The sequence below is a fragment of the Mus musculus genome, chromosome 6 (assembly GCF_000001635.26).
Source record: "Mus musculus strain C57BL/6J chromosome 6, GRCm38.p6 C57BL/6J".
In the NCBI taxonomy this organism is placed as follows: Eukaryota; Metazoa; Chordata; class Mammalia; order Rodentia; family Muridae; genus Mus; species Mus musculus.
The window spans coordinates 42,716,900-42,729,469 of NC_000072.6; the positions used below are offsets into that span (position 1 = coordinate 42,716,900).

Genomic DNA, 12,570 nt, shown 5'->3' on the forward strand with positions numbered 1-12,570 from the left:
CCTGTACTGATATTATGTAAGTTCTAAGACCTTCATTATTTTCTTCTTTATTTTCCCTTATAAAATTGGTCATATTATCCTGCCCCATGTTACTGTGATTTTTATTGATTTCAGTGCTGCATATTTTTGATATCCATTACATTGCTGTGAGCTTTGCTTTGGCTTGCAGTTAAATTCCTGGGAATTACTTCGATCATTTTGGATCTTTCTTTTTAGATTTGTTTGGTAAAGCTCACATAGCATTTTTTCCTGTTTGCTTATTAGACTAATCATTCAACATTATGAAAGATAATTGAGCCATTCTCCACGGTGGCTCAGGAGCTGTCTTCTGGCCCTTTGCTGTGAGCCATCCTCCTGTATCCATTAGCTTCTACAAACATACATCTCAACCCATGAGGCTTGAAAATATTTGGGAAAAAATACATCTGTACAAACATTTTCAGACTTTCTTCCTTGCCATCGCTCCCTGAACTTACTTAGCATGGGCATTGCATCTTATAAGGACTCTAGAGGTGACACAAAGCTCATGATGGAGGATGGGTAGACATAGATCATGTGATCTATGCTATGCTGTCCTGCTCATGTTTAGTAATCTAGTCTGGGAACTAGTTATCAATGGATAACCAAGGATGACAGTGATTTTCATTTGAATGTTTTTTTGTTGTTGTCATTCATTTTGATTTTACTTTTTATAGGTACCAGAGATAGAAACCTAGGTCTTGAGCCTGAAAAGAAAATTTTCTACTACAGGACTCAAGAAGGTATTGTGTATTTAAAACAGACTCAGCAAAGTCTTACTGAGTTTCTCCAGCAGCTATTCCAGTTCCCACTCGTCTTGGATGGTCTTCTATAAATCCTTCTTCCATCCTCTCTTGTCAAGATCTATGAGTTTGTGGTTAAAGAGAGAGAGAGAGAGAGAGAGAGAGAGAGAGAGAGAGAGAGAGAGAGAGAGAGAGAAAGGGAGAGAGAAACCACACCAGCCTTTAAGGTTCGGAAGGAATTGGACATGCGTTTTAGTGTTTTAAGGAATTATATAATTTTACAAACCTAGGAAACTTCTCTATGGAAGCAAAGTGGAAAAGGTGAGGAAATTTAGAAAGATAGGGTGGTACTAAGGGTTTCCCAAAGAATACAGACAACCATAGATGAAATCTAAATGGATGCTGAGTGCTTAGATTAGGGATAGAAGACTGACTTGAAAAGCTGTCCAGAGAGGCCACTGATGACAGCCTGGGAGGCCTTGTGCACCTTATCTGGGCTGAGTCATCATCTCTAGGGCAAGGCTGATGGAAACCAGCAGCTGCATCAGCAAAATGCTCAGCTTGAGGCCTGGGTTCAAGGGCTGTTCTTCAATCTTCATTTGAAGGCCTTTTCCTTGTGGTTATAGCTTGGGCCACACTTTTAAATACAGTTCAGATGAACAAATGAAAAATAAATAAAACAAAAGTTCTCCTTTTTAACTTTTATTATGATAGTTCAACATAAAAAATTTAAAGGAAAATCTCACTGGTTTATGCTCCATGTTTCTGTCACTCATCATTATCCTTTACTATCCCTGGTGATGAGCCACAGAAGCAAACATGGGCTAATCTGAGCAGAAAATACATTTCTTAGAGGTACTGAAAAGCCTATCTAGTCTCTGAGAATTAGTCTCTGAGTTGAATGATACTGGGAAAACCTTCAAAACTGTTTTGGGACTATTGGTTCTGTGGAGCCATCATTGTAGTACTCTGGGTTTGAACTTCATAATGTAATGAAGCCCCCCTGCTACCCCGGTTACATTCAGATCTAGAATATCTACTGAATCTGGAAACTGAACTGTCTTCTGCCTCTGGTGCCAATCTAAGTAAATTTCATTCTGAACTTTTGCTCCTGTGTATCTCCAAGACAAATTCTGACATAAAAGTCCGACAAAGACTAAATGAGCCTGTGCACCTCTACAGGACATATTGTTCTGACTATTAGTGACTGTGTTTTTACACTAGTGTCTAGGCATCTGAGTTTGGGGATATTGTAACTCTATATGCTGATATCAGCTCTCGTCTCTATTGGGTGAGTGTTTTGTTCCTCAGTTTCTGTTGCCCAAACTGGATCTCAAGAGGATCGAAAGGCTGTGTGATATCACAGAGGAAACATTTTGAATAGCCTGCTTGGTGTGATCATTTGAGGTCTTTTGTGGGTGGGTTGTTATCTCTATCACTCCACTAGGGTTCCTGTTTGGCTAAAGGAGGTGGTCTCTTCAGGTTCTATATCCCCAATGTAGTGAGTTATAGCTAATGTCATACCCATTGATTCTCTTCAGTTGCAGATTTCCATTCACTTTCATGGAAACCTAGTCATCTTTCTTGTCCTTCACCACACCTGATACTGAACCCCACCATTTCCCTCCCCACCCCCCTTCCCTCTCAGTTCCCTCCCTCCATCTACCTCTTATGACTAGTTTATTCCCCCTTCTAAAGTGAGATTCAGCCTTCCTTGCTTGGGCCTTCCTTCTTGTTTAGCTTCTTTGGGTCTGTGGAATGTAACATGGTCTGTGTACTTTATGGCTAATATCCACTAATAAGTGAGTACATGCCATGCATGCCATTTGGGACCGGGTTACATCACTCAGGATGATATTCTCAAGTTCCATCCATTTGCCTACAAAATTCATGATGACTTCTTTTTTTTTATAGGAAAGCAAAGATCTTAAAGTTGGCTGGCCTATTTGCTTCTATGACAGGCCTGGCCAAAGAGTTCCCTGGGAATGCCTGCTGGAGTTGGAGATGGGTGGAAAGGGAGGTTGGAAAAGATCTGTGTGATCTTCTGGAGAGGAAGGTGAGGCCACAGCAGCTGGTCTGCTACAGAGCTCAGGGCAGGACTGGGGTATTGGATTTGAAGGAGATGAGGGAGAGGTGAAGATGCACAATTAGTCTACTTGCTTCCCTGGCCAGAGTGGCCAATGGGTTCCTAGGGAATCCTGCTGTAGATGGGGCCTGGGATAAAGGGATGAGTGAGGGGAAAGAAGGTTGGGGGAGCAGATCTGCATGGTCCACTGGATATGAGAGCAGAGGAGACAGGGAGGCCACAGCAGTTGGTCCATTACTAAGCTGAGGTGGAGAGATTTTCTTATAAATAGTCTCTAGTTCAAGGCATCAAGGTGCCCACACTCATGATTCAGTTCTTCTTAGAAGGGGGAACAAAATACTGGAGGAAATATGTAGACACAGTGTGAAGCAGAGACTGAAGGAAAGGCCATCCAGAGACTGCCCCACCTGGCGATCCACCCCATATACAATCACCAAACCCTGACTCTATTGTGGATGCCAGGAAGTACTTGCTGATGGAAGCCTGATATGGCTGCCTCTTGAAAGGCTCTGCCAGAGCCTGACAAATGCAAAGGTGGATGCTCACAGCCAACTATTGGACTGAGCGCTGGGTCCCCGATGTAGGAGTTGGAGAAGGAACTGAAGGAGCTGAGGGGGTTTGCAGCCCCATGGGGGGAGCAAGTGTCAACCGGCCAGAACCCCCAGAGCTCCGAGGGCCTGGACCATGAACCAAAGAATACACCTGCCTGGACCCATGGTGCTGGCCACATATGTGGCAGAGGATTGCCTTGTTGGACATCAGTGGGAGGAGTGACCCTTGGGCCTGAGTGGGTTCGATGCCCCAGTATAGGGGAATGCCAGGGTGGGAAGGTGGGAGTGGGTGGGTGGAGGAGCATCCTCCTAGAGGCAGGAGGAGGGGACATGGAATAGGAGGTTGCCAGAGGAGAGACCTGGAAAGGGAATAACATTTGAAATGTAAATAAATAAAATATCCAATAAACAAAAAAGAAAAAGAAATGCAAGTCCCTCCGGGGGGTGGGGTGGGGTGGGGAAACTAACTGCCAAAATTTAAATACCTGTACACATATACATAATCCATTAATCACACAATTGTATAAAGTTGTCTATTTTGCTTACATTAATAATTATTTCTCCTATTGTAAAAAAAGAAAAGAAGTGCCCACACTCAGGATGGGTTGTTTACTCTCAACCAGTCCTCTGTGGAAAAGCCCTCAATAGACACTCTTAGTAGTATGTCTCGGAGTTCTAGCTGATTCAAAACAAGCCAAACTGATAATCAAAACTGACTAGCATGGGATAGCCTATCTGGGTGAATGTTCTATTACATTTGAAAATAAGATGTGCTTTCTTGCTGTTGACTAGTTCATTCTACTATTGGCTATTGGAGTCGGCTGTTTGGCAGTGGATTTTAAGTGTTTCATAACCTCATAGTTTTTATTCCTAGTGAAAGATTAGTGTTAATGTCTTCAACTTTAAAAGTGGGTGTGTCTGATTTTTCTTGTCAGCTACTTTGACCAGCATAATAGAAATATTTGCCTTCATGTTCTCTGCTTGGGTATTTAGGACTTTCACTTCTCTACACCAACATTGTTTATAAGCCCACTGTAAATGTAAAATAACTTTGAGACTACATGGACAGATTCGTGTGAATTAAAAACTATAACTAACAAAATTGTCTGATATCTGCATTATGTGAAAAAATTTATATTAGGAAGACAAACACTCAATTCTTTATAGTGAACACAACCTGGTTTATAGGAGAAGGCATCTTGTGATACTTTTAATATGATTCAACAAAAGCAATATTTTAATGAGATATGGTGTTTAATGTCTACATTAAATGTATACACAATGCAATAGCATATAAGTAATTTCCCTATCATATCAAGGATCTCCATTTTCTACTCTTGTCTGATCTAATAGAAAGGCCCAAAATTATCATTTCAAAATACAATTTTGAAGCAAGGCTTTACTGAATATATCTTAGGGAGGGGCATTCATAACAAAATATAAGAGGAATGGACCTTGAGTTCTTGTTCACCATTTTTCTAATATTACCAGGCAAAAATCTCTATGTCTTAGACACCAAGGTCAGCCAGTGAAGATGTGGAGTTTCCAAAAATTGTCTTGTATTATCTAAGTTGTTATTCAACCTTTCTGAAATGATACAGATTCTGTCATAATCCTGGCTGTTTCTCCTATTGTACATCCAGACCATTTCTAGTATCCAGTCCAAAAGGGATGAGCCACACTGAACCACAGATCTAGTACAAACAGTTAAGAAGGAAGACCTTCCACATCTGTGCCTCCTAGCTCAACTGTGTTTGCCCTGTGCTATGGCATGGCCATTTTCACTTATACACAGCCCCACTCCAGCCCCTCTGCCCTACAGGAAAAGTTGATTTCTCTAGTCTATATGATTCTGACACCCATGCTGAACCCCATGATTTAGAGTAGAAGGAATAAGCAGGTGAAAGTGACTTGGCAGGAACTACTGGGACAATTCTAAGGGTTCACATCAAAACTGAAAACCTGAGGAATCATGAGCGTTACTGGAGAAAAGGACTTTGCTTCTATGTTCTGCTCTCAGCTCAGATGTGACAATCATTGCCATGGTGATACAGGTGATTAGTAGATACTGACACATCATGACTGGAGATGTGATGCTGCAGGCTGAGTGGCAGCTGGGGAGTGAAGTGTGGGTGTATTTTTATGTCACAGCAACATGTACATGGCTGTGATAGGACTTCCTGCATGTCATCTCTACTTTACGGCTGACAGCAATTAATTCATCCTATTGTCTGTAATCATGGACCTGGTTAAGTTTTAAGTAGGATGAGGATATTTCTTTTTAAACAAATTATGGAAAACAATTTTGGTGTTCTAATGAAAAACAAAATGCACTTTCACTTTTAAAGACTTCTTTTAAAAATGGAAATCATTTCTAATAATGTGCATTAAACAATAAAGGAGTAGATATAGATAGGTGAGGGAGGAAGGCAGAGGGAATTGGAAAGAGGGAAGGAGAGAGAAAGAGGGAAGGAAGGAGAAAGAGAGAGAGGGAGAGAGGGAAGAACTAGTTGTGGACAGAGTATGAAAATCAAGAAACTTAATAGATTCTATTTCAAGTTTCTTTGTTTCTTCTTTGGTTCCTAAAAGCTGATCTTGCTACTGGGATAGTAATTTAAGAGTGAGTATACAAACTGTGGCATGAAGATGATATAGATGATTGAATTTAGCAATAGGTGCATGAGCAGGAGAGAAATGAACATGTGAGTCCTGAGAAGATAGACAGTTGTTTATCGGCATGGACAGGGAGATGAAATTGTTGCTAGGCACTGAGTATTGATTTTGGAATGTAGACAGTACAGTGAAAATGCCCTTAGATGTTCATCATCACAGTTTTCCTCATCTCTGCATATACTGGAGTTTGAGGCATGACTCTCTGATCTATGGAAGGATAAATAAAGCCATCTTAGACTCAACTATGATAATAGGTTTTGTTTCCCAGGCAAGCAAACAGGATGACTACTCACAGACTATTACATGGGGAGTAAAATTTAAGCTTGGACTATCAGAGAACGTCCTAAAACTCCATGAATCTGGCTTCTGTGACCTTGAAGGAAAAAATGTCTTCAATGGCATTTAGGAACAGAGAGAGAGATAGAGGAGAACAGCCTTCCATAGGGACAAGGGAACATGGAAGTCTCCTCTTGAGGGTTTGGAGTGGTGACAGCAATGAACACTAATGAGTTCCTTAGAGGACTCTTGCAGTCCCACATTATTAATGAAGTCACTATTGCACTTCCTGAGATCCATATGTGATCCAATACGAAGACACTTATGAACTTTCTCTCCAAAGGTTTCCTCAAAATCCAGACAAGTCTCAGGTGATTTCAGAGCCCTGGAGCTCAAGAAGTCAAGGATTCTTAAAATCTATCATATAAGCTTATGTGGAAAAAAGATATTGTTTCCTTCCCTCTCTCTCTCTCTCTCTCTCTCTCTCTCTCTCTCTCTCTCTCTCACTCTCTCTTGCTTGCTCACTCTCCCTCTCTCTAAAATGTAGGTTTGAAAGTCATTCCTCTAAAAAAAAAATGGGCATTTTTTTTCACCTCAACGGTGGAAGGAAGCACATGGATCTCCCTGCAGAAGGAAGATAGAATAGACTTTGTGAATGGACTGGGGGCTGGTAGGGATGGGAACAAAAGCAGTTAAGTGAAGGAAGGAGTGATGAAAGGAGAGAGTACAGGGAGAGAGAACTGAAATTGGTGCCATTTGGAAGGTGATGTGGAAACCTAGTGATGTGGAAATTTTTGGTTTCTCTGGAGACTAAGTGGTGTCATGTGATTTTTTTTTTTTTTTTGTCTTTGCTTTTTTTTCCCCCTCTGGAAGCTGCCTTAGGAGAGGATGTTTTGCTAAAGCTGACACATGAGAGAATGATTTGGTGAAGCAGACACATAAGAACATGGTTTGCTGAGACAGATATTTGAGAGGATATATGATGCTTGGAAAGAGCATAGGGAGAACCATTGGCTACACTCTTGTATTGATTTGCCTTGTAATACTTTGTTGCTCTTCACTAATCTTCACTTCGCATGACTTTGTAGAGAGAAATGGGCCAAAGACCTTCTCATGTTTTTCTGACTGCTTCTTCAGACTTGTGCCGATTTGGCAGAGCCTCGGGGTTTCTTCTGGATTGAGCCACTGCTACTGATCTGTGTTTGGTGTTTACTACTTGCGCTGGACTTCCACTACTGATTCATGTTTACAGTTTTTGGTCTGGACCACTAATATCCTGAAAACAAAGATTGGAGCTGCCCCAAAGAACTATTTCTAAAGAGGTTCACAACTCCTTTGTCCTATTAACCATCTTTCTCCCCTACCTTTGGTCAGTGGGCTAGCAGAGAGCTTGAAGCATTTAAGAACCCTTATTAAAGTCGGTTTTGAAAAATCTGAGCCTACACCTTCATGGAACCTCTAGGAGTGACCTAGAAAAGTCTCCTAGTAGTGAAGGATATGGAGCCAGAATGAACTTTATTCTGTAACACAACTGGCAAAACAAACAAAACAAAACAAGTCAGAGTCAATGAAATGATTCCTAATGATATCCTGCTATACTCATACATCAGTGCCTATACAATCACCATCAGAGATGCTTTTTCTAGCAACAGAGATACACAGCCAAACATTAGCCAAAGTTTGAGGAACCGAATGGTAGAAGAAGAGGAAAAAGGTTTGAAGCTAGAAGGATCCAGGACACCTGAAGAACACTGCCCACAAAATCAACTAAGCAGGGCTCATGTGGGCTCACAGAGACTCAAGCCACAATTAGAGCCTACATGGGTCTGTGCTAGATTCTCTGCATATATGTTGTGATTGCTTAGTTTGGTATTTTTGTGAGACTCCTAACCGTGGGAGTGAGGGTGTCTCTGACTCTCTTATCAGCTCTCGGGGTCCTTTTCTTCCTATTGAGTTGCCTTGTTCAGCCTTGATAAGAGGGCTTGTACCTTTTCTTATTGCATCTTGTTATGTTGTGTTTTGTTGATGTTCCTGGGAGGTCTACTCTCTTATGAACGGAAATGAAGGAACAGTAGATCTGGGGGAGATGGAGGTGTGTGTGGGGGGACTGGGAGGAATGAAGAGAAGCAAGCCTGTGGTCAGGATGTACTATATAAGAGAAGACAAATTTTAAAAACATTAAAAGAATAAAATGGACTTCCCCCCTCACATAATATATCCTGATTACAGTTTATCCTCTTTCTAGTCTTCCATGTTCCTTGCTACTTCCTCTCCCATCCAGATCCATCCGTTTCCTGCCTTTCACCAGAAAGTATACAGGTGCATGGGCCTAAGACACAGCAAGATGGACACATGTTTTGTTCTCTATGCTGCCAGAAAGCTCTGCAGTCACCAATGAGACCAAATGTAGGATGATAAACAACACAAAAAAGCCCACTTGGGCACACCCCTGAAGATTAATTCTTTTGGAGGTACTTCTCATGCAAAGAGAATTGTGGTGGGAAAAGTAGGGGTTGAAGGCAAACATCCAAATTCTGCTGTCAGGAAATGTATCAAGTGTGTCTCATCCAGAATGCCAAAAGATCACAATGTTTGTGCATGATAATGTCTGCTTGAACATCACTGAGGGAAAAAAAAAATAAAGTTATGGTGGCTGGATTTGGTCAAAAAGGTTATGCTGTAGGTGATATTCCTAGAGTCCACTTTAAGGTTGCGAAAGTAGACAATGTGTCTCTTTTGGCCCCATAGAAAGGCAAGAAGGAAAGGCCGGAATCAAATTTTGATGATGGAAACAAAACAATAAAATTTCATATTCTGAAAAAAGTATAAAACAAACAGGCTTCTAATAGATAAAAATAAAATACATAAAATAAAATAAAATAAAATAAAAAGTAACACATCTGAATTGGACAAAGCAAACAAACAAAAGGAAAAGAGACCAAGAATAAGAAACTGAGACATTCATTTGCATACTTGGGAATTCCACTTTAATATATGTATATGATATGTAGGGTTAAAAAATCAGAAAACAACGTTTAAAAATAAAACAAAAATTTATAAATAATAATTTTTAAAAGTCCCAACACAACATTGTGAGATGAGGAATCTCCAACAATGCTGTTGAGTTCATTTTCTGTTGACCATCTACTGATTGCCATGAAACCTATCCTTATGAGTAGTTTGTCAGTGACACCATCCCAACAATAACAAAAGAAAAGGAAAAAAGATTAGTTTGTTTCCCTCATGAGACTCCATTTGAGAAAACTAAATTTTCATTTGCAAGTGGTTATGAATTGGATGTAGTTTTGGGCTAGGGATGGGAGCTTGTGTCCATTTCTCCTTTAATCCCTAGGGTCCCATCTAGTGCAGACCCACGCAAGCACTGCTATTGCTGCCTCAGTCTCTATGCATTCATATGTGTACTGATCATGTTGGTTTAGAGACCCTTGCTTTCTTGGCATCCTCCATCCTCTCTTGTTCTTATATGTTTTCAGTATCCTCTTCTGTAGGGTTCCCTGAACTCTAAGGGGAGGGATTTCAGGGTCAGTGTTCCAAGGTCTCTCATTCTCTGAATAATGTTTAGCTGTGGGTCTCTGTATTTGCTATCATTTGCTGTAGGAGAAAGCTTCTTTGATGGTGGCTGAGCAAGGCACTGATTTATGAGTGTAGCAGAGTGTCATAGACACAATTTTATTGCTACATTTGTGTGTGTGTGTGCATGTGTGGAAAACAGTAGTATTTGGTTTTATGTCAGGTTTCTGGGATACCTAGTTTTAGGTTCTTGGCCACTCAAGCAGTGTTGTGTATGGGTTCCATCTCACGGAGTTCACAAGCCTTTGGAGGAACAAAGACCATATTTAAGGAACTTGACATTAGAAACATGAACCAAGATTAAGGAAATCTTCTCATTCATGTGTAAACATTATAACTTCCAGGAGATAGAGGCTCAGCACACTCTTTTACTTTTCTTTTTGTTATTGTTGCTGATGGTGAAATAGATTTGTCAATTCTAGGCTTTAGAAGGACTAGAGGAAATAAGAAAGAGCACAAGACAAGTTAGTAGAAAAGGGTGATTACTAATATACATGGGGGATAGTGGATTGTGTCCACTTCTCCTTTTATCTCTAGGGTCAATTTGGCATTATCATAGGGAAAAAAAACTTACATAAGAAATCCAGATGTGCTGGGCGGTGGTGGCGCACGCCTTTAATCCCAGGCAGAGGCAGGCAGATTTCTGAGTTTGAGGCCAGCCTGGTCTACAAAGTGAGTTCCAGGACAGCCAGGGCTATGCAGAGAAACCCTGTCTCAGAAAAAAAAAAAAAAGAAATCCAGATGTATGAAACTTTTACTTAGATACAATGATGGATATTTATGAAGATTATTTTATAAATACATTTTATCTTCAGACAGGATAAATCATTAGTTGCTTTAAAGTTGCATATCTCGATTTCTTAAAAGTGTGCTCATAGAGTATTTTTATTTTCATTTACATAATAGATATGAGAAGCTTTAAGTGGATTAATCAGAGTTGTATAGTACCTAAGGTGTGAACTGGAACAGTAATTGGAGTTTGCTGATTTCTATTTCAGAATCACTTCACCAGAGTGTTTAGGGGTAATATGGTGTAGTCTTTCTTAAACAAGATAATTACAGTGTAAAAGATTACCCAGGTTAGGTACGGAGAAAAAGAAATAATGAGAATTTACACAATTGAACACCAAAAGTGAATTTCATTTTTTTCTACCTATTTGAGAAGCTAGGTTTCAAAAACTGACCTATATGCATACGGAATGTCAGGTAATGAAATCTGCAGAGAACAAATTCTAAGGAAAAATTAATAGGTGCTTTCTGAGTATAAATTCATTTTTAAAATAACACACTGTGATCTTGGAGTTCACTGTGTTTCAGTGTAATAGTGACAAACATGATGGATGTTCATGTATGCCAACACAAGTGCAGCCTCAGGTCGATGATTCTTTCTCTAAAGGAAAGAACCACTTTCATTGACAGCTCATCTTCTATGTGGAGGTAAGGCTATGGAATATTTCCCCAGTTTATGAAAAAGACCTGAAAGAAAAATATTGGTTGTTTGTGTGCTTTACATCATCTGCTGTGGGTTTGTATTCAGACTCTAATGATTCAGTTGAGAATTAAGAGTCCTCTAGTAAGGAAGCCAAATATGACAAGGACTTCAGGGAATGTTTCAAAAGATATATAGATTTCCTTGAAAAAAAATCAGTTTCTATGTTATAATTTAACTGTAGGGTACCATCCTCAGAATGACATAGACTTATATCCATAATGTATTAATGGGGCTCCAGTCTCATCATGTTTGAGTTTGGATTTTGAATATTGAAAATAGATTCTTTTCCCATATAATGTATCCCAATTACACTTTTGTTTCCCTCCCAGTTCCTTCATACCTCCCTGTGGAGAGCCGTGCCATGAGCAATCGCCATTATAAGATGGCGCTGGCTTTCACTGCGCCTAACTAGTAAACAAGCATTATGCACAAGTGCAAGAGTGAATTCACGCCTAGTCACTGCCCATCTCGGGGGCGTAGTAATGGGGTGATGGGCGAGCAATGAATCAGGAGCTGTCATGCCACATCAGGTGCTGAAACGTCATGCTGCGGGCTATATAAGCAGCACCATTTTCTGGGTTCGGGGTCTTCCTCCTGAGAAGTAAGCAATAAAGCTTTTTGCCACAGAAGATTCCGGTTGTCCTGAGTGTGTTCTTGCCAGTGGGGACAAAAGCTCAGGATACCTCTCATCTCCTGAGATCCATTCCTTTTCTGTCTCTTAGAAAAGACTAGGCTGTAAAAGATTAACAATCAAACATGACAAAATAAAACATAAGATAAAACAAAAACCGTCACATCAAGCCTGGACAAGGCAACCAAACAGGAGGAAAAAAGTCCCCAAAGCAGACACAAGACCCATTCTTTCACATACTCAGGAGGCCTATAAAACTACTAAGATGAAAGCTATAATATAGATGCAGAGGGCCTGGTAGAGATCTGTGTTAGTCCTGTGCTTGTTGCTTTAGTCTCTGTGTGTTTATTTGAGCTGCTGTCAGTTGATTTAAAGGCCCTGTTCTCCTAGTGTCTTCTATATCCACTATCTCTTACACTAATTCTGCCTCTTCTTCCATGGGGTTCACTGAATTCTGAAAGTAGGGGTTTAATCAAGATACCCCATTTGGAGTTATGTAGTCAAAGAAG

The 12,570-nt window shown here is 40.3% G+C and overlaps 2 pseudogenes; both read left to right on the forward strand.

Moving 5' to 3' along the window:
* On the forward strand, positions 4,437-5,337 carry Olfr454-ps1 (olfactory receptor 454, pseudogene 1; annotated as a pseudogene).
* Positions 8,692-9,176, forward strand: Gm44030 (annotated as a pseudogene).
* The last annotated feature ends 3,394 nt before the right edge of the window (positions 9,177-12,570 follow it).